The 23,221-nt window shown below is 37.7% G+C and overlaps 1 long non-coding RNA gene across 1 annotated transcript in view; it reads left to right on the top strand.

Moving 5' to 3' along the window:
* The first annotated feature begins 16,413 nt into the window (after positions 1 to 16,413).
* The window catches only part of LOC132214706 (uncharacterized), a 30,952-nt gene continuing 24,144 nt past the window's right edge, over positions 16,414 to 23,221 (top strand). Inside the window, exon 1 of the long non-coding RNA XR_009448333.1 lies at positions 16,414 to 16,460. This is a non-coding gene — a long non-coding RNA (uncharacterized LOC132214706). The remainder of the gene's footprint in view (positions 16,461 to 23,221) is intronic.

Raw genomic sequence — 23,221 nt, 5'->3', positions numbered from 1 at the left:
CCATTTCTTATAGCATCTTTTTAGATGAAGATAATCCTGGGTTTTTTAAAAAATATTTTTAATTGATTTCAGAGAGGAAAGGAGAGGGAGAGAGATAGAAACTTCAATGATGAGAGAATCATTGATCGGCTGCCTCCTGCACACACCACACTGGGGAGCTAGTCTGAAATCCAGGCATGTTCCCTGATTGGGAATCAAACCACAATGTCCTGGTTCATAGGTTGATGTGCAATCACTGAGCCATGCCGGATGGGCATGGGTTTTTTTTCTATAAGCTATTTTTCTGTTTTTAAACTCTTCCGATTTAATTCATATTCTCATTTTTAAAATGCAGCTAAGAAACTTCATTAAATCACAAATGTTTAAAGGATGTATGATGTAATGATCTTCTAAAGTGCATTGTACTGTTTTTCAAGATAAAATTTTTTTTTTTAGCCAAAAACTTCTATACCAAGCATGTCAAACTCAAAGGCTAACACGGGCCAAATAAACAGGGTTTAAGTTATTAGTGAACATTGTAGTTCTTTATTAATAATTATGTATAACAAGATATTGTAAAAATTAAGTTATGAAATTTTTATTAAAATGCTTCTTACATACCACTATTTTGGCTGGGCCGCAAAAATATTCGTTGAGGGTTGCATGCATCCTGCAGGTCGTGAGTCTGACATGCTTGTTCTACACGTAAGGAAAAGTAGACAAATCTGAAGTCTAGATCTCAAGTGAATTTTCACAGTGAACATAACTATACAATCAAAAATCAGGTCAAGAAATAGAATGTTATCCCCCCTTACACTCCAGTTGCCACCCCTTCTTCCCAAATTTTACCACTATTCTGCCTTCTGTCACCATAGATTAGTTTTGCCTGCATTTGAATTTACATTACTAGAAGCATACAGTATGTGCACTTCTGTGTCTGGCTTCTTTCGTTCAACATTATATTTGTGAGATCATCCACCTCTGTTTTAATAGCCTTCACATCTGGTTAAAAAAAAATAGGAGGAAGAACCTCACTTCCTTGACTACCCCGTTAAAAGTGCATCACTCAAAGAGCAGTAAATGAATGAATGAATAGCCTGTCTGACCTTGGGCAAATCACTTAACCTCTCAATTTCTCAGCTGTAAAGAAAGGATAATAATACCCTGTCTGCCTTCCTTTTAAGGTTGCCAAAGACAAATGCAATAAATTAGAGGAAAGTGCTTTAAACTGCATAATGAAGAATATATGAGTATGTTATTATTATTATCACTCAGTTGTTCCCTCTAGAGTGAATTACAGGTGAGCGTGGATTTATATAACAGATGCATTCCTGTAAAGTTCTGTATGAATCAGATTTTCATAAATCAACATATCTTATATGAGCTGAGGAATTTTGCTATATAAAACAATCCTATTCGGAATTTTTTTGTAAAGTAATATATAATCTCTTAATCCTTCTTCCCAGCAAACTGAATTTTTATATCTTATATTTGCTTAACTTGAAATATTTATGATTTTAAAATCTATCATTTTTTAAAACCACTATTTATGTTTGTTAAGTTAAATAGCACCTGTGTATATTAAACACCCTCAAAAAAGGGTAGAAGTACTAAAAATATAATAGCAGTTTTCATGAGGAGAAAAATTTCCTTAGAATGTTTCTCTCTTCTTTTAAATAGTGGTGTGTGTGTGTGTTTTGACTCAAAGTCTGGTAAGCAAAAAGGTACATTGCAACCGCAGTTCTGGCTTCAAAATCACTTAGGAGTGTATGACTGTAGCCTGTGATCCTTTTTACGGACCTATAACATGTGGACAAATTCCCATTTTACCTATCTCAGTGGGTTATGGCGAGAAGCAAGTAAAATAATAATAATAATATGAAAAGGATTTATGGCTACAAAGATGCCATAAATGAGAAGTATTACAGTTAAAGGTCCAGTGATACAACTTGACACACAGGAAGACCACCCTATGAAATGTAAGGGCCAAGGACAATGTGGTTATAGTCATCAGTGAAATCACAGTGTGTCAGATACTGCGATGATAATGCAACTTTCCTTTTGTCCTGTTGGTTGTCATTGTTTTTGGCTTTCTCCCATGTATCACATCATCTCACATTACCAACTTTCCACAACACTGCCCAGCTCATCCTTTAGCTGAAGTAAGGAAAGACAACAAATACAACTGTTCTCAGCTTGTCACACAACCCAGTACATTTCTTGGTGTGTGTTGTGCAGGGCGTGTTTGCTTAAATGAGAGTTTTGAGAAGCACAGGAGAACTGTTAGAATATTTAAATGTCCCTGATGATGCAATGAAAAAGCTAGGAACAATCTAAAATTAGCTCTTACAAAACTGTTTATGAGCGTGTCAGGTGGGGAATTTGTTTTCCTGATCCACGATATATATTTTATATTACAAAAATAATCATCTGAAGATTAACAGCTTCTCTGGTAGAATGAAGAAGACCTGCTGCTCAGGCGGCTCCACATTTATTTAAGCCTGCTGTGCATCTATTCTGCAAACATGACCTTTGGGTTTTCCGAGAAGTTCAGCATGAGATTTTAAAAGACAGAATCTTGAGCTAAAATAAGTTGGACTGCATCTGAATAAAGAGAAAACTGCTCTAGCTCATAAGACTATACCCGAGCATTAAAGAAAGGACTGACCACAATTACAAATGCTCAAGTTCTGAACCCTCACGGTAGTGGCCTTTATTTTCCAGTTCTTCAGAAGTTTCAATGGTTGTTAAAATAGTACTTTTTAAGGTATCTTCCTTTTGGTATTCTCACTGTTTCTTTTGACAGATGTAGTAGAAGTTCTCAAAAGCATAAAAGGTGGATGGTACACACACACACACACACACACACACACCAACTGGTCCCAGTTTCCTGGAAATTGTTTTTTCTTATCCAAAGTGTCTATGACCAACGTTTTATAGACCAAATTATTTTCCCTACTCTGAAACTCTTTCTTCATTTCTCTCCCTCACCCCAAATATATGCAAACTCCATAGCATATCCATTCATCTCTTTTTGAATTATACTAGTAAGAGTACTTAAAATGTCATTCGTTGGGCCCTGATGTCTCAGCATTCAAAATCCAGAAAATTTTTTCTGTTATTGTCCCTTAAAGTGAAATTTGGACTGTTTCAGGTATTTTCATTTATTTCAATTTTGCCTGTAAACACATTTAATACATTTGGGTCAAGTGAATACATACAATGCTTTTGAATTAGTTAATAACATAAGCATAAATAATTGCTTCTGCTTTATTTGAAATAAAATTGCAATAGCCAGTATGTGAATACTTACTCTAAATATATTCAGCTGTGATGCAATGCTCTCCCACAGATTTGATAAGACTCCCCATTCTACCTCATTGTCCTTGTTCTGCCAGTCATCTTTAGCAGCAGGATGGCCGACGTCAGAGACACCAGCAGGCTTCTCTTCCTGACTTTAATCTGGCAAAGAAAGCAAAACCTCAAACCTTCAGATCACAAATTACAAACATGACCCAAATCATCTTAACATATTTAGTCATTATGTTCACAATAAGCTGTTGTGTGGTAAAATCGTGTGTTCCTAAGTTGTGCACACTGTCGGCTGGAGTGGCTTAGGAGCCGTTCTAATGCTCTATTATCCTCACTCAATCTACTTGTCCATGAAGTGCTGGTACATGTAAATGGCACACTGACAGGGCACTGCCCACCTCCAGACCTGCTGGAGGCTTTTGTCCAGAGCCTGTAATGCTGAATTTTCCAAATGGACCGAGAGAAAGTAGACAAGTCATGCCTTCTCCTTCTGGTTCTGTCCCACTGCCCGACCGTGTCCAGCTGAGGGGAATTCACTCTGTGCGTGTGGATTTCTCTAGGGGTGTCTAGAGGTCACTTTAGATGGTAATAGATGGGAACATCTGACTTTGCATTAAGCTGGTTCGGTCTCCTAGAAACAGACGGTCAATTGTTGGGGGAACATGTTCAGTCGTGATTTAAGAACACAACCAAGAAACATTAAGTATGAAAAGATAGTCTAAAAGGCCAAAGACATGACTGTATTCTTCTCTTTCTCATTCTGTTTTCCTTCACTACCTCTGGACTGTAAATCTATTTTTCACTATGTTGCACAATTCCAGTTAAAGGCCTAATAGGCTCCATCCTCATGGACCAACTAAGATTTCTAGGCCTAAGACTCCTCATCTATAAAAGTGGCGAGACTAAATGATATCTGGACCCACTTCCAGCTCTAAAGTCCTGTCCTCCTGTTTTCATTATTAATGTACAGACACACATTACATAGTCATTTACTCTTGTTATATATCATGGAATTCTGTAAATAGGTTCAGTGAACAACAGTCATATAGTATATTTTAATGGAAGAAAACCTTAAAAATTGTCTCCTTTCTTATCATTTATTTTAACTTTTGAATCCAACCTACTGTAGCTAAACTAGTATAAAATATACCAATCATCTTGAATGAGGACATTAATGAAATTAACTACTTTTACCAAATTCTCATATCTTATCATTAGATTAAGAAGAAACTTTAAAATAAAGTTGTGCCTTACATCTGCAGATTAAAGGCAAATGTACAAATTTTAGGGCAAACATATAAATGGAAACCTTTATACAATATGTCTAAATACTAAGAAGGTATAATCCAAACTAATACACTGCTAAGTAAGTACACTCTATCCTCTAACCTTCATGATATATCCTTACATTGACTTGGAAAGTTCAAATGTAGAATTGTTGTCCTTCTTGGAGATCCAAGCCAAAATGTGGCAGCATTCTGGATGAGGAGAGCTGGTACCCAGCCCCAGCTCCTGGCTCCGGCCTGCTCCCTTTCTCTCCCACACCTCCCCCCATCCCTTAACTTGATAAGACTCAAGCTCTCACACGTAGGCATTCTGGGATGCACACAAGATCCAACTCCAGCCACACACCTCAAAATACCTGCCTCTTTGCCCCTTTCTCCAGCTCATTATTGTGCACACCAGTGGTGTGGTTCACCTCTGGAAGAACAGACCAGAGAAAGAGGCAACTCACAGTCTTTGAACTGAACTCCAGTCCTTGGGGCAGAGAACTCCAGGGTTCTTAGTACTCAAAGCAAAGTCTAAGGTCAGGGGGTCAGCTACCACATGAGGAGGAGTGAGCCAGAAAAGAGCTCACTAAAGCATGGGTCCCAAAGAAAGAGCCCTCCTGCCCAGGGCTAATGGCAATACAGAGTCTCTGTCTGAATGGAGTAAAAAAAAAAAAAAAGAAAAGACTTCTGCCTTAGTCACTTCCTTTGAGAAAACTTCACACACACTCACACACTCACACACTCACACACATTCACCCTCCCCCAAGCAAAGCTAGAAACGGTCTTCTCCTCCACAGCATTTATCACGCCATATAATAATTGTGCTTGGTACTTAGTGTCTTCAATAAACTGAATGAGTGATAGGAGTCAGTGAATTAATAAATCAGGTACTGATGCAAAAGAAGCAGATTTGTATTTTTCTTTCAACCAATGTCATTGCATGTCAGGACTAAGATTAAACAAGATAAATCCAACAGAATTATTGCAATGCTGCTATTTCTCCTGCATCTTCATATAGTCATTCATGTATTATAGATTTCTTGGAGTACATGTGTGTTCGTGGATATGCATGGTGTAATTAAAAGACTGATTTTCATGAAGACAGTGATATTTGTATCAATTTCTCATCACACTGTGTGGCTATTTTTAAAGTAGAGTGTAAAAGACAGAAGAAATCCTAGGAATAATCTAGTTTATCACTTAATTGATTAAAAAAAAAAGAAAAGAACAGCATCAGAGTGAATAAATAACTTGGTCAAGGTCACAAAGTAGTCAGTGGCAGAACTAGGCTGGAATCCAGTTCACCTGATTAGTCTTATGTGTTTTGCACTCTGGATCTGCTAGATCTGCACTTTCCAATACACTACCCACTTGCTACATGTGGCTGTTTATATTTAAACTAAAGGCCCAGTGCATGAAATTCGTGCACTCAGGGGTGGGGGGGATCCCTCAGCCTGGCCTGCACTCTCTTGCAGTCTGGGAGCCCTCAGGGGATGTCCGACTGCCATGGAGGCGGAGATGCTCCTGCCACTGCTGCTGCACTCGCCAGCCATGAGCCCATCTTCTGGCGCACTGACCACCAGGGGCAGCTCCTGCATTGAGCGTCTGTCCCTGGTGGTCAGTGTACGTCATAGTGACCAGTTGTTCCGCCATTTGGTCTATTTGCATATTAGCCTTTTATTATATAGGATGAACTCAAATTAAATACATTTTAAAATCCAGTTCCTAACAATTGCACTAGCCACACTTCAAGTGCTTAATAGTCACATGTGGTTAGCGGCTACCATTCTGGATAGAGCAATATAGACCATTCCCATCATTCTAGAAAGTTCTGTAATGCAGTGCTGGTCTAGATAGAAAACAGACCAGAGTCTGTTTTATACTCCTAAATTGAAGTCCTTCTTCTGCTGATCATGGGATATTTAAATTTTAGTAGCTGGTATTTCTCAGCATTGTTGACTTAAAATAGGAAAAGCGTTTATACATAACTGAATAGGAACATTTTTTACTGAGTGTAGTGTAGGGTGATAGGCCTTTGTGAATCATAAATGTGTTTCCGTTATGGTTCACTAGGGAAGAATGCTTAATCACAGAGGGCAGAGGAAGCTTGCTAATTTTTCTTACTTTCCGGGTCATTTCCATTTTGGGTTTAGCAATGAGAAACAATTTTTTGAATATTTAGAAAGGATGGAGTGAACTATTTTCAGCCCAAAATATCTGGTGAGAGGCAATAGAGTCTCTCTTTGGGGACCAAATCAGAACATAGATTTTCAAATACCTAGATCTTTCTTTAATCTGCTGGTGGTGGGTAATGCTCAATGTTTAGTCTTGGTTTTTATCAAGTGTTGAGAAAAAATGTATTACTTCTTTAATTTCCTGAGCTTTAAGAAACCTCCCTTACAAAGGTCACCACAATAAATGAGTCATCCTGATTTAATATTTCCCCCCAAAAGTCAGCATGTGAAATAGATACATCATAAATAATTTACTTAAAAAATAGTTACCCAACTTGAAATTTTTTCATCAAATATTTATGAATTAATATAATGGCATGCCATCTTATTGATGTGATCTAAATTAGATCTGCATTAAAGAAACTTCTCCAAGTAATAGAAATTGTGGAGTTATATTATTGAAACAAAAATCCCAGATACTTAAACAGAAACAACTGCCTCCAAATAGGAACTCTTTCCAGGGGGATGGGCATGATAGTTTGCACAGTAAAACAATGGGGGAGATGCGGTAAATGAAATTTAATACTTTTTATATTCATTGATTCACTGTTTCAATTTATTCAGTAATTTTGTTTGTTAGGCACTGATCTAGGTGTCAAGGATCTAAAGTAGATGGCCTGAAGAATCTGCTGCCTGGTCAAGCACATTTTATAAATATGTACATACATTCAAATACAGCCAGTTAACGTGCTAGCGAGACTTGGGTAGAAACAAGCCCCATCTGGGTGCATTGGAGAAGGCTCACCGAGGAAGTGAGTTATGACTGCAGAGCCTAGAAGAATGATTAAGAATGTCTCGTGAAGACTAATAGAGTGCTTGGGAAAATACAGATATTAAGTGTGACGGGAGGCAGTCCATGAAAGACTTGAAACAAGAGAGGAGGCTCTCCCATCTTAGCACTGTCCTGCCCTTTCATTGTTTATGCTGAGTTTCTTCATACCCAGTTCAACTAAATCATTGGCTTTTTACCCTGAAAACATTTCAGCACACTCTCTCATATTCTAAACATTTCCCAGTAGTTGCTGGTTTGGCACTTCCACACACTTAAGCTATGAAATCTGAATCTTGTAAAACATCGCTAGAATTATACTCCAGACATACATATAATAGTGGCTAGAGTTTATGTTTCATGACCTTCCCTCATCAATCATCCAAGTAGAACGTATGATTTTATATAAGTACATCTGAAGTGAATCCTCCTTAAGACAAATTTCCTTTATTTAGTTCTAATTCCCTCTTATTCTTTATAAATCATTTTTATAGATTTTCTGATGCATTTGATCAGGTTAATATCTTTCAGAAGTTGTCATTAAAGTCCGTTTCATCAAACCCTTGAGTAAGTCCAATACTAATATTTTATGACTCCGTAAGTTAGATTATATGTGTTATCATTCTTTCCTATGGAATCAGACTTTAAAAATAATTTTCTTTACTTTATTAAATAATGGAAAAACTCTTACCTCAAAAAAAGGAAATAATTTTAAATGGCTTCATAGTTTGGGGCTTTTATCTTCCCTTCACAGAGGGACCACTTCTTTTTTCTTCTCTGCGTTTTTTATGACAGGAGCTGGTTGTATATTTCTTGTATCTAGAAATGACCAGCAGCTTTCAGAGCTTCACATTTTACTGCTAGCCATCAGGGACAGAACAGGAACCGTGTCCGCCCCTGCTCACGCAGAACATCATTTCCTAATAGCAGGCAGCCCGAGCTTGCCTTCAAACACCTCCCCGGAGGCATCCTAAGGCACATCATTTAGAAAGTCTGCATCCTGTTTAAGTAATTAATACCTCAATCAAATTTGTGCTAGCATCAGTTTTGTCAGAAAAAAATTCATTAATTTTTCCTATTCCATGATCTATCCAACAGAAAGCTTTTTTAATTAATTTTTTTTTCATTTTTATGAACTGGAAACTGTAGCGAATGCAGAATAGTTATAGAAACATTCATTTCTTAACTGCATGCTCTGAAGATGAACTTGAGTTGATACTACTACTTACTGTTTGTGTGATGGGTTTTTCAGCAGAGGAAGGATATGAATGCATCAGCCTTTTAGAAAGCTTACTCTGTCTGACGTAGGTTAGAGACCCTAGACCTACATCCACATGCACAGCACTCTGAGTGTTAATGAGATCGTGTAACTGGGATGATTTTTGCTTTGCTGTTTTATTATAGAGGCCATGAACTGAATTCCTCCACCCACTCTTGCACTTGGAGGGGATCTAGAGGCTATTAGAATAGGCCCAGAGGGTTAGAATGACTCTGGTGAACACAAGGGTGAGAAAAAAAAAAAACAACTTGATTTACTTTATGCATTCACTTACTCATTTTTATAATTTCATGACACTCAAAGGAAACACCATTGTGCTTAGAAGCACCTAAAAGGCCATGCAAATAGGATCTCTCTTCCCCACCCATATCCCCGTCTCTTACTCCCACCTGTAGCCTTGGTGTTCTTTGAACACTCTTCGCAGGTGCCCACCTCTTGGCCTTTGTTCTTGCTGTTTCCTTGCCTGAGACATTCTTCACCTTCTGTATGCTTAGTTCCTGCCTCGTCTCTTTCAGAGCCCCATCCAGCAGTCACTTTATCACTAAGACCTTCGCTGACTCCCCAGTTTAAATGCCACCACATCTACATCTCCCACCCCAACCTTCTTATTGCTTTAGCACTCACCACCCCACACAGCTTCATATTTTATTTGTTTACTGTCTTTCTCTGTTTACTAGATATGCAGTCCAGGGGGGTATGCATTTTTTGTTTAGTTTGTTCACTGCTGTATCCCCAGTGCCTAGAACATTGCCTGACACTCAGTGGTCATTCAAACACCGTGAAGGAGAGGAATTAATGAAGGAACTCAAAATGATTCACTGAGCATTTACTATGTGCCAGCTACTGAGCATGGTAAACACATTTAAAGTCAAGAAAGAAATAACCACTCAATTACAATCCTGTTGGTAAATTCTATAAACCAAGTCCTACCATGGGGTGCTTTGAAGAACAAAAGCAGGGAACCTCACCCCAAGGGGGAGACACTGAGCTCTGCATTATGGGAAGGGTGGAAGAGAGGACCAGAGATATAAAAAGCCCATTACAGAAACCAACCGCCAGAGGTGTAGAGATGTGAAAGCGTGGCTTATGTGTTGAACTACAGCTATTACGAAAGCTTGGACTTCTCTCAAAAGCTCTGGAAAGACACTGAAGGGTTTTTTCCGCAGAGGAAGGATATGGATGCATCAGCCTCTTAGAAAGCTCACTCAGGCAGCGCTGTGCAGGAAGGATGGAAGGAGACTGAAGGCAGAGAGGCCCCTGGGCGGATGTCACATTCGCTATGTGACAGAGAAAAGGGTTTGAACAAGAGCTTAGCAATGCTGCTGAAGAAGAAGGGTGGACCAGAAATAGATCCCTGAGTAAGTATCTGTTGGACTTGGAGCACAGGAGTAAAGCATTACTCAGGCCTGAGCAGCACACTTGCGGTAAAGACAATCGCTAAACGGGGCCTATCATATTTCTTTAACTTATGTGCTGACCATATTCTACCTAATATTTTATATAATCTTTAGAAAGGGAAACTAGCAGGGGTGGGGTAAACAGGAAAGAAAATCAAGTGCACTGTGTAAATTTGTTAGTTTTTTTTTTTTATATAAGTTTTAACTTGGCATAGCTCCCGATGGTCTTTTCTGAAAGATTGTGAAAACTTTGGTATAAAAGTTCACCTGTAGACAAGTGAAACTTTCAATGGCTCATTTGTTTTTATCATTTGAGCAAAGGTATGGCCATTATGTAGAATCTTTCAATGAAAAAGCTTGATGTATTTTACAACACCCAGAACCTATATTGAAATGAGCATATTTTAAGGTTCAAATTATATTTTAACACTTTCGGAGTTAACTTAAAAATATATATAGCTTAATATGTTGAGATTCCATATGTTACACAGTTTTTAATCTCGAGACATATACAAAGAAGTTATCTTAAAAAATAAAAGAGACCTGAGCGGCGTGACTCAGTGGTTAGAGTGTCAGCACAACAGAGGGTCGCAAGTTCCATTCCTGGGTGCAGGTCTGATCCTTGCCCCAGGTCAGGGCGCATACTGGATGCAGCCAATGGATGTGTCTCTTCTATCAATGTTTCTCTCTTCCTTCTCCTCCTCCTCCTCCTCCTCCTCCACTTCCCTTCCCCCTCCTCCTCCTCCTCTTCCTCTCCCCTCCCTTCTACTCTCTCTCTCTAAAAGGCAATGGAAAAAATATCCTCACTCCTTGGGTGAGAATTTTAAAAAAAATAAATAAAAGAGACCAGATTAGTCTTATTTTAACTGGTTGTATACAAAATATATGCAAACATAAAGGTGCCCATCAAAAAAATGTTTAAAGAAGGAACAATTCATTAATTAATAAATATGGACAGAAAAGATTAACTCTTTGGTTTGGAAAACTATTTGATCCAAACTTATTAAGTCATGGGGCTAACAATAGTGTAATTATTTTAGAGATCTTAGAACACTAGAAAATTGACTTTAATTTGAGGAATAAAAAAGAAGCACTAGTTTGAGTAGTAAGTAATGAACTTAGGACATTTTTCATCTAAGTCATTATTCATAATGACTTTTGAAGCAAGATGAAAATAAGAAGAAAGATTCGATACATTAGTGAATGGTTCTATGGCAATTGCCCACTATTTTATATATTTATATTTGTACTAGACACCCAAAAACTAATCAAATGTAGACATCTTAATTAACTGGTAGCAACATACTCTAACTTCAAAATCAATTTTTGAACTCAAAGCCTTCATTTATAAGCTTAAATTTCGTGACCACAATATCACAGGTATATAGTGGGTTTGTTAACCTAAGGATATTCAAAGCACATAACATAAAAGCAAAGTCTGATCAGGAAAATAGTAACTGTGTTATTATGTGTGTTATGTGTGTTGTGTGGTTATGCTTACTTAAATATATGTCTGTGTGTTATATTCAACTCTGCTTTATTCCTAGTCCCCTCCTAGTAACGGATGACACTATCCTTGGCTTGCTAACATTTTTCCTGCTAATGATATCAAATGAGAAATTCAAATTTTTGGTAGCTGAGAACCTATCCTTGGCAACATAGTTATGAATAATTCACAAGACATGTATTCACAATTTAAAATTAATGTTATATTTTGAAAACTGCTTTTACTTTTAGAGCTTAGCAAAAATGGCAGTAGTTTCCTAACAGTGAAGAAAAACTTTGTTTATAGCAATCCTTTGGCTTTCACTAAATACTGTGCTAAAATATACAATTAACATAATTTTTATGGATTTCAGAGTTATACGTAATCTTTCTAAATCTCTGATATGTGATTACCTAATAGAGACCAAATTAGAAAATAGCAGATACGTTAGTTTCTAGTTAAGAAATTTTTATTTAAAATTTGCTCTAATTTTATATGACATATTTTTCCCAGCGTTATACATCAATATAATAAAATATTCAATTTTAGTGAACACTATTTTTTCAAGTGGCACAGTTAGGTTTGTAATGGGAAACAAACCCTTTTGAATTGAACATATACATTCTCAGTCTAAACATTGAATTAATGTACTTTTTGTTATATGATTTTCTTTTTAACATCAACATTTTAAGAAGTGACATACCCTGGAGACACTTGGAAAAATGGAATCATAGACAGTGATAAAACCCAAGTCTTTTCTTCATGCTCAGATCTGTAACTATAGCTTTCAAATTCTGACTTTACTCAGCATTAACATTCATTTCCCAAACAATTTACCCGATTGAGGAAATGATTAAACATGTTTATGTGCTGAGGGGAAGGAACTAGTGGGAAGCAGGAGGCTCTGATATGGATGCAGGGGTAATTGATTTTCTCAAAGCCCCACGGGCAGAGGCAAGGATGGATTCCAGTGTCTCCAAGATGCTTTCGCCTTGTAGAGGATGAGGGCCTCTTCTTCTGACAATGGAAGGGGGAACACTGGGTTTGAATTGTTGAGAGAGATGGTGTTGAGGGAATTTATACCTGATAGCCTTATTTTCCCTGTAAAATCTAAAACAGGGAGAATTTGCCCTGTCCAGGTGGTTTGGTTGGTTAGACCATCATTAGGTACATCAAAAGGTTGCAGGTTTGATTTCTGGTCAGGGCACATGCCTGGATTATGGGTTCCATTCATCCTTGGTGGAAGCACATAAGGGAGGCTACCAATTGATGTTTCTCTCTCACATTGATGTTTCTCTCTTGCTCTCGCTCTCACTTTCAACCAATAAAATCATGTCCTCGGGTTAGGATTTTTAAAAATAAAATAAAACTTGGAGAATTTTAAATACGAGGAATGAGATGGGTAGGAAGGATTCTGACCACACAGATATGTCAGGTAACAAGCTCATTAGGAAGTTGGTTGGCTGAATAAATCTGAAAATAATATATAAAGGTGATATTGTACATGTGCTTTCAATAATCTGAAGCTGATTATATGAGGAAATTGTTACTCCTCCTGTGAGGATTACAAAATAATTTTTGAGGAACAGATTCTTCAAATGTTCCTAAATATTGTGTACTTTTACTAAAAAAAACCATTATGTATGACCAGTTCTTCCTCTGATGACCACTCTAGTGCTTCAGTGTTTCCGAGTAGGCATGTAAGATGCTGAATAACTGAAATGCAACACATTGAAAACGAACTAGCCGTTAGTGAAGTGTAATGGAATAAAGAGCTCTTTATATGAAATGGTAGATTATCGATAACTTTGTTAAAATGTACTAAGATTAAAAGTATTTTTCAAAAATTGGAAAAATTGCTTAATACTTTAATATTGAAATAGACATGAATGGTCAGGATTATAGCTGCTTCTCTTTGTGCTCTGTTCCATCATCACAAAGCCAGGCCTTGTTCCAAATAAAGCCATCAGAATCCCAACACAGACTTTGTAGTTGAAAAACTGCTAAATCTCAGAACTGCCACATTTCCATTTTGTATGTAAATATTTCCATTCATCTTCCTAAATATTATATTTCTTCTCCCCCCGCCTCCCTCCCTAGTGTCACAGTTTATGCAACAGCTGACAGCATCATTTGTTCCTTTTCTGGTACACTCTAGGTGCCACGAGTGACCTTGTCGTCCCCTCATTTGTAAACAAGTGTTTGTTCAGGTCCATTAGCCACATTTCCTAAGAAAAATCATAGCGTAAAACATGTTTATTTGTAATACTGTTGGATTATGTCCTTTGCAAATCTGAGGTTTTGAAGACGCGGAGGTCAGAGAATGTGTCCATTTACTGGGGAAACGCATTACATTTTAACTGCTTCTCGTAGCAACAGCTGAGCTTTCTATGAGACTGATGTGATAGATTTGCAGGTATTTGAAAAAACAGAGGTGCTGGGATAACAAAGATTCTTTTTTAAAGGAAAAACATCAGAATCTTACTGCATGTGCTTAATGTTCTTCAAAAGAGAATAAGAGACAAGATTCTTCCAACTGAAAATTTCATTTGCCTTGATGTACAAAATATGAGCATATTTCAACACAGCTAAGAGAACCTTATAGAATAGCACAGTTTTAATTGGTCATTTAAGTTTAAATGGTTATAATACATTAATTGAATTGATTTTTTTTTTTTAGGGTCCTATGGGGCCTCCAGGACAAAAGGTAAAGTATAAACAATACTGTGAATGTACGTAGTCTGCCGTTGCCTAATGGCTAAGCATGAGAGGTGGATGGAATTAGCTACTGCAAGCCACGGCAAAGTGGTCTGGTTTGTGCAGTCTAAAAATACAATCATAGAATGTGAGCCGTTAGATTTCTAATCAATTCCATTATAGAAGATCCAGAGCAGACTCTTTTTATGCTATCTGCCAAACTTGTAGGTTATTGAATTTTTCATTCAAATACTGATTAACTGTGACATCTTAGAATGTGACGGGTCATACAACACTGCAAATGAAGTGCATGGCCTTGCTCAAATACCTGATTGCCAAATGACCACAGAACTGACCAGACCAAAGGACGTACTTGTTGCTTGGTAACTGTACTCAAGTGGCCCCCTGGTGCCTTCCTTTGCTGGGGTAATCTGAAAAGTGACTTCCTGATTGTCATTTCTACATTGGAGAGGGTCTAGAATTTCTGAAATTACACCCATCCTGCAGTAATAAACGTATCAGTACAGGTAGATGGCCCTGTGCCAGCAAAGCATCACTGAGTCCCTACTGCCCATTACACCTCCCACCCCGCAAGGGGGGGAAAGGGACATTTAACCTGTAGAACACTAAAGAAAACAATTGTATCACAACAGGTGGACAAGTGATTATCTTTATCTTTGGAATCCTCAAAGATAGAGACTTTTTATCCCCCAAGCAATGGGCATGTGGCATCTGTTGAAACATAACCCTGCAAACCAAGTAAAAGCCAATGAGTTGTGAGACAACTTGTGTATAGGAACACTCTGTCCTTCGCAATAATGTCTCTATTAAGCATGGTGTGAAATTGTAAAGCTACCCTAATCCACATGCAGCCAGGCTAAAATTACTGCCTCAGGCTCCGGGAAGTACGTTAATGACCCACTCAGTAGAGCCATGGAAGCACTAAGGAACTTGCCCTCTCAATGTGTTTTGTTTATAATGACTGTATTTTTAATCGACTTATTTATAGAGCAATTTTAGGTTTATAATTACTATTTTTTTTAACTTCTTCCACTATGATTAAGAAACTTAATAGCATACATAGACTAAGAAAAAGCTGTTTTCTAGTGCGAGGCAAAGAATAAGCACATTTTCTTTAAAAATGGTTTCTCCAGAGCCTAAAAGGGAGGTGTATGGAAGGAAATGACATCACTATTTGAAAACATTTGTTAATGTTACCATATCCAGTTCAGTGTCATAGATTTTCCTCAGGTGACAGCTTGCTTATTCTCAGTTCACCCCACCTATGTCCAGTCATTGGTATTCACCCCAAAGCACATGCACACACACATGTTTGAGAGCCTGCGCGCAGGCGCGCTCACTTAATATTTTATGTACGGAAGTCGTGTTGTTCCTAGTCAGTGTTTAACATTTGCAACGTTTTTCCTAGTCTGCTTTGCAAGACATATTCACACTCACGTGGCTCAATGTGCTCCCTGAAAGTCTGGGGGGAAATGTTGCAAATACAATAAATTTGAGTTTTACAACACGGGTCCCTTATTTGACTAATTGTGCAACAAGTGGTTGTTATTTTAATTACCTTTTGTTTTATGGTATTTAAATTCATAAAATTCAAGAGTTGCTGCTACTGCTAGGCATTTTCCAGATGGAACTATGCCTGTTTATTTCCTAAAAGCACCCAAACTTAGAGTCATGTGGCCTTGTGACCACTGTGGATCTCAATTTATGATGTGACTTTCTTTAAAATCTTACTGCAGTTTGGTGGGTATTGAGAAACAGCTAAATTTAACTCAGTAGTTTTTGCAAAAGCTGATGAGTCTGCGTACCTTGTTGTATGTTTAAACACCGAGGGAAAGAACCAAAAAACATAGCCTCCCAGATACGTTTTGGCAAGGTAAAGCTATGGCTGACGTAACTAACACAATATAAATTTAGAATTGAAGTATTTTGTGATTGTGATATCAATTTAATTTAATCATGTGTCTCCTTAGGGTTCTGTTGGAGCACATGGGATTCCAGGGATGAATGGGCAAAAGGTGAGTGCTATATTTTTGATCATTTGGAGATGACTAAAATTGCAAAATTATTCTAATCAGTAATGTTAGTAATAAGTTTATGTGCTTATAAAAACTCTACAAATACTTTTGAAATATAAAAAATAATGTGCCAGTGGTCAAATTAGTTTAATTTTCAAAGGTGTATTAAATAGAAACTCTTGGAAATTATTCCATTTTATTTTGATAATTTATGTAAGAGCTGTACCTTTCTCATAAATATATATGGAAACGTCTATGTTTAACACAAATTGTGACCAATAAATGCACTCTATTCTTGTCATGGCCAAAGCAATATGTATTGTTTTTCATGAACAGAGTTTATTCTTACAGTGGGAACCTATTGAAATCTGAATCCAGAAGCTAGCTCTTTTTACTGATAAGCAAAACTAGGAGTAAAATAGACTTTATTGAACTGCTCATAATGAGGGGGGCAGAAATAAAGTTAAAAAAAACCACTCACAACTCTACAGAGACATATCTATGTACATGTGTACTTTTATCCCTGCAACATGCTTACTAGTTGCAAAAAACATGTAGCTGTATCCCACAGCTAGGTCTGGATTCAGTTCTCCCCAGTAGTCCTGACTGGTTCGTCAATCTGGAACCTCTACAGAGACCAGGAAAGCCTCGATGGCAGGCAAAGCCACTAGTTGGGCCAGTGCATTGGAGCCAGCGAGCTGAGCTAGGGACTTGCCTGTTCCCCTTAGAGGTTTTGGACTGGCTCTGAAATTTTGTGATCCGTCACTTTCTCTTCCCAGAAGATTTTACATCTATGCACTCTGGATTGAATTCTGAAATCACAAGGAACCCAGTTCTTACAGACAGAATAAACCACCACGTGACCTTCTCCAATTCATCTTTTCTTCTCTAATAAGATATAAACTATCACAGCTTAAAATCCACTGAGTGGCTGAGAGCACGAGTCTGCCACTTAGAGACCGTGTGAATTTTGGCCAAAACTTTTTATTCTCTGGCCTCAGTTTCCTCATCTGCAAAAAAGAGACAATAGCAATACCTACCTAATAAGGTCAGTGTGAGGATTAAATGAGTAAATAGGCATAAAGCCCTTATGACAGTGATGTAACTATTCATCTTTTCCTTCATTTCACGTTGGTGAAATTCTGGAAATTTGATGGATCTGTATTTGAAAAGAGGCCCTCTGTTTCCAGAATTACTCAGTTCCCAAGTGAAATTAATGCTCTCAGCCAAGGCTCATAGTGCCTTGAAATCCTCCAACTAAACACTGCACGCTTATCAGTAATGGACTGCCCATGCCATTTAGTACCATGCATATCCATTTGTTTTACAAACCCTGGCAAAGAGAGGATTACCTTTCCATCTACAACATGGCAGATCAAGGAAAGAAACAAATAAAAACTCAAAAGTGTATTCATTCGAAGATGGATTTGAAAATTACATAACTCAGGCTATTTAGAAAGTTCAGTATGTGGGTATAGCACAAACACTGTTTTTAACGTTGGAGAGAAAACAAACTCGTACCTGAGGTTAGTGTCTCCCTTTTTCTTCTTTTCTTTTTTCAACTTGGAGACAATCATGAAAATTTATAGGAACCTTTAACCTCAAACAAGACAACTTTAAAACTGTCACATATATGCTTATGAAGACTGCATATATTTTATTTTTGCAAAGGAAATTTGCAATTTCCTTAGCAAGAGAAAGGAATGTGACATTTTCTTGTCCTAGTCACCACATTTAAATTATATTTCAAGGAAATAGACAGTTAATATTTGCAGTTTTATGTCTTGTTATACATCTTTGTGGCATTTTAAAGTGTTTTCTGTAAAACCCAGGAAAACTAAATTATTTCACACTTTTATGAAGGTATCAGCAAAATGTAATTTAAAATTGTTTTTCCTACTCCATAGAGCTTAAGACTTGGGGTGTAGGATTTCTGTTAATCCTAGTCATTATCTAACATTTGTAATATTCGGCATCTCATCTTTAGGAAAATGAAGTGCAAAAAAAAGTGAGTCCCCTTCACTGAAACAGCAGGTCATTTAGAAGGAAAAACAGAGTTGAAGACGGAGTTCTATCCTTAGAGCACAGGAAATATGTCTTGGATCTCTAGAATTTGCTTCTCTAAGAAGACAGCTTACAATTACATTTTTTTTAACAAAAAAAGCACCTCAATGTCTTTAAATTGTCTTGAGAAAACATTTTTTCCACATTACAAGTTTACTTTTTCCACTGATATACTTTTAATGCCTAGGAAATAGTTCTCAGACAATGGTTAAGGAAGGAAATGATTTCTGAGCCATCAGAAATATGCCAAATAAAAACCAGGAAATATAGAGGGGATACATGGTGATGGAAAAAAGTAAAAAAACAACTAGAAAATAAAATGATTTTTCTCCTATAAAAAAAGAAAGAAAAGTAAACTACATTAAGAAAATGTTTTGGAACATTTTCCATCCATTCAAATTAACAAACTTGGCGACTGGCTTTGACTAATCAATTTGGTGTAGACATTTCTTTACTACTTTTCTTTAAATTTTGGTTACCTTGATTGCTAATCTGAGTATTTCTTATTTTTGTAATGGTCTTCCCATTCTTCATATTCCGGTAGGAACAAAGACTTAGATAAGCGGTAACATGGCATAAACTCCAATCTAGCTCTTTCAGGCATCACAACCCACAAATGGCTCCTGAGCACCTTCTGTGAGCGGTGGGAGGCTGGAGGGGCAGAGGGACGAGCATGGCCTCTGCGGGCAGCGAGGGGGAATGCTTCAAGGCCCGTCCTCCACTGGACAGGTCATGGAATGCTTCTAAGGCTCAAGTATCAAATACAAGTGCAGACTGGGCAGTATTAACTAGATGACATCTCTAAAGTGAACATAATATAATAGGTGCTCCATAATGTTATCAAGTATCTATAATAGTAGCATATTAGAGAGTTTCAGCATACCCTGGCTGGGTTGCTCAGTGGTTAGTGTTGACCTGCAGACCAATGGTTGGATTCTGTGTTTGATTCCTGGTCAAGGACATGTACCTCAGCTGCAGGTTCCCCAGCCCTGGTCAGGGTGCATGTGGAGGCAACCAATCCATGAGTCCCTCTCACACTGATGTTTCTCTCTCCTGCCCCGCTCCTCTCTCCCTTCTGCTCTTTAGAAATCAATGGAAAAAATATCCTCGGGTGAGGGGAAGAAAAGCATTTCAGCAAAGGAGCCCTAGGCTTGGTCTCAAGAAGGTAGCAGAAGCCAGTTGACTTCATGAGAGGGAGAGAATGAATATGCAAAGTTACACATAAATATAATGTGTAAAATATGTATAGTCTCCCAATATAAATATAAAATATTTCCCTGCCCCCTGGCGCCCCACCACATGCCCCATACTAGGTAGTCGGCGTGTGAGTACCGACATGGAAAAGAGAAAGACACATCTCATAATCTGAAGGCTCAGCCACCGGCATGGGGTAGCGTAGGAGCGCTGTCCTGGAGTGGGGACACTCTGTGTCTTCTGCCGGTTGTGCAGCCCTTGAAAGGCCCTTTTCCTCTCTGGGTCAAGCGGCTTCATGTGTAAAATGGGAGAGGGGCTGTACCAATGTATCTCTCAGTCCCTAAGTGATGCTGTGTATCTGCAAAAGGTCACTCCTGTCTCATTCCCAATTCAACCAGCTTTGAGCATGCGCTGTTCCCAATTCTGAAGGTTGTTTCCACAATTGGGATTTGGTTCTAGCAAATAGCTGAAGCAGTTAGAGCAGATTTAACACCATCCTACCTAAAAATATGCAATGTCCTCTTCTTGGGATAATTGTGTTGGGCACAAACATTTTTGTAATTCTTATAAGTAAATCTTACTGGCAGAGGTATAATTAATATTTTATTTGTACTCGATGGTTCCTTCTCTCTCTCTCTCTTTCTCTCTCTCTCTCTCTCTCTCTCTCTCTCTCTCTCTCTCTCTCACACACACACACACACACACACCACACAAATGTACATCTGAATATTTGTTAATTAAACCTTACTGCTCAGATATACTGTAGAAGTATATGGGCTTTTAAAAATGATTTTTTTGGTAGACCTTTTTTAAACTGAATCATCCTTTGACAAAATAAATTGCTGTCTACAATATATATGTCAGAACTTTTAAATTTTCAGCTCTTAATTGGCGTTATTAGAACCCTATATTTCCTACTTTCCACATTTCCACATGAATTGGCATCCATAAGAATAAATCACCATGATGACAAATTATTTGAATAGCAATCAAATAATTGATTGGACTGTGCAAATGCCATAGAGGAGGAGCTCATGGGGAAGAGATAGCGTGCAGTCCAAGTCTAATTTGCGCATCACTTGGTTCACATCCTTGTCTCTTTGTGACTGTGAAAATAATATTAAAGATTTTTCAAGATTAAAAACAAGTTATTTTTGTCTAAGCCAGCTGGAATTTTTCCGAGGTCCCAGAGTCACAGGGATTCTTCCAAAGCTAAAGAGAAATATCAGGTGATCTTTTTTTGTGTATTTTTCAAGGGTTATTGTAAGACTTCAAAATAAAATATAAATTAAAACTTGCTCTTAGTGTATCATCTATGAATCTGCCCCAGATAGCAATGTGATTTTTAAGTCACATTAAATTTTAATTAGCTTATAGTTATGGTATTTAGACTTCCTTTTCATCTCTTATCCATGGGTCTCACAGTTCTTTACTGACATTCATCCTCACAGCATATTTCTAATGGCATTTTTATTGTGAGCATATTTAGAGAGCAGATAAATTGAAGCTCTCAGACTTCCAAAGGTCAGGCTGTTTATTAAAGTCTATGCAGGGGACTATGCAAGGAACTCAGTATTTTTTATTCCTGATTTACTTATTGAATTGCTAACTACACTCTTTTCTTTGGCTACCTTGACTGTATCATTAAACAGTCTGAGTTAAATTCCTGAAGGATTTGACTGTGTTATAGTTTGGTTTGTTTTCTGGTTAGCTTAAAATTTTCCTGTAACAGAATTTACCCAGTGATCTCTTACCCAATCTATTTATGACTTTTCAATTTTAGACTTTAAGTAAAGATATTTAGAATTAAATGAAATGATTAATTTCTGATTCCAGGTCAATTAATAGTTCAGGGAAAGTATCTTACAGCACCTTAGTTCTTTTGTAGGTTCAAGTTGAAAATTACATTATTTTTACTAATTGTTTTATCTTTTAAAGTTAGAAGTTGTGTGCAGCAGAAATCTAAAAATACGTGTGTGTTTTTCCTCTCATAACTAGATATAATAATAGAATGGATTCTTCTTAAAGAAACATCATTATCATCTATTACACGATATTTTATATCCTCAAATCACATCATTCCTGAGTGTGATTCACACATTCTGAGGCATTTTTATAATGCAAATTTACTCTTCAAGATAATTTTTACTCAATTTTACTTAAGTGGGGCAAACAGTATTTCTATTCTTTATGTAAGTAACTTAAAGTTCCTTTAGAGAGGAATATAGTTGAAAGGGGTAATTTCATGCTGGCTCGAAATAAAACAATGATAGTAAGATACTCTTAAAACCACTTTCCCCTCACTCTATCTAGGCATGTTACTGTCAAACTTGACACCAGTCATCATTCTGCTAAATGAAAATGTTGGGAGAGGGGAAACTAGAAAGTGGAGGGAATGGGATAGGTGGGGTGAGGGGTACGAGAGGAAGGGAAGCTGCTCACAGGCTGCTGCAAAACAAAGAAACAACCAAGCAAATGTGTCTGAAGGTATTATGACATTATCAACGCCACTTGTTTTTCATTGTAAAATACACTATCTATTGTAGAGGGGATTGCAAAAATACCGATTTACTAGATCTGACTAAATTGCATACATAATTTTACAACTTTAAAAAAAACAACTCCCTGACATGTGCTGTGTCCATTGATTCACTTATTGGCTTCTTCAATTCAACCATCTGTTCGGCCCTAACTGCTAAACACGGGCACCATCTGAGCACTGGCATTAAAGCTCTCTCTGCCCTCATGGAATTTCCAGCCTCGTCGGGGCGATGGACATTAAATAAGCATTTATTTTTATAGATAATTTTTTTTTATTTTTATATGTTATTTTTTACAGAGAGGAAGGGAGAGGGATAGAGAGAAACATCAATGAGAGAGAAACATCAATCAGCTGCCTCCTGCACACCCCTACTGGGAATGTGCCCACAACCAAGGTACATGCCCTTTGATGGAATCGAACCTGGGACCCTTCAGTCTGTAGGCCGACGCTCTATCCACTGAGCCAAACCAGGTAGGGCTAAATGAGCATTCTTACTAAAACGTGTTAAGTTGCAGTGCTGTTTAATTCCACGGTGGAGAAGCACAGGCCAGCCTGGCCTGGAGCAAAGGGTCAAGGAAAGACCGGAAGAGGTGGTTGTAGGGGAAACTGAAAAGATGAACAGCACTTGGCAGTGGGGAGAGAACCTATCACTAGGCTTCAGTACTTACAAATGAAAATACAGACAACCTTGGTCTTAGAATTCTGTTTTTAAAACACTGAGTCAGCAGCCACTGTAGAATTTTTATATTCATCAGAGATTGCATTTCAACCGAGTTTCTGACCACTAAAATATTAAGTCAATATAGGCCACAGAGTTTGTTGTTCTTTTTTTGTTAATCCTCACCCAAAGATGTTTTTTCCATTGATTTTTAGAGAGAGATGAAGGGAAGGGGAGGGAGAGAGAGAAACATCAATGTGAGATCCATTGGTTGCCTCCTGCATGTGCCCCTACCAGGGCCGG

This window comes from Myotis daubentonii, chromosome 1 (assembly GCF_963259705.1).
Source record: "Myotis daubentonii chromosome 1, mMyoDau2.1, whole genome shotgun sequence".
NCBI classification, from domain to species: domain Eukaryota; kingdom Metazoa; phylum Chordata; class Mammalia; order Chiroptera; family Vespertilionidae; genus Myotis; species Myotis daubentonii.
Note: the sequence above shows the minus strand (reverse complement) of the source record. Positions and strands in the feature narration are given on the sequence as shown.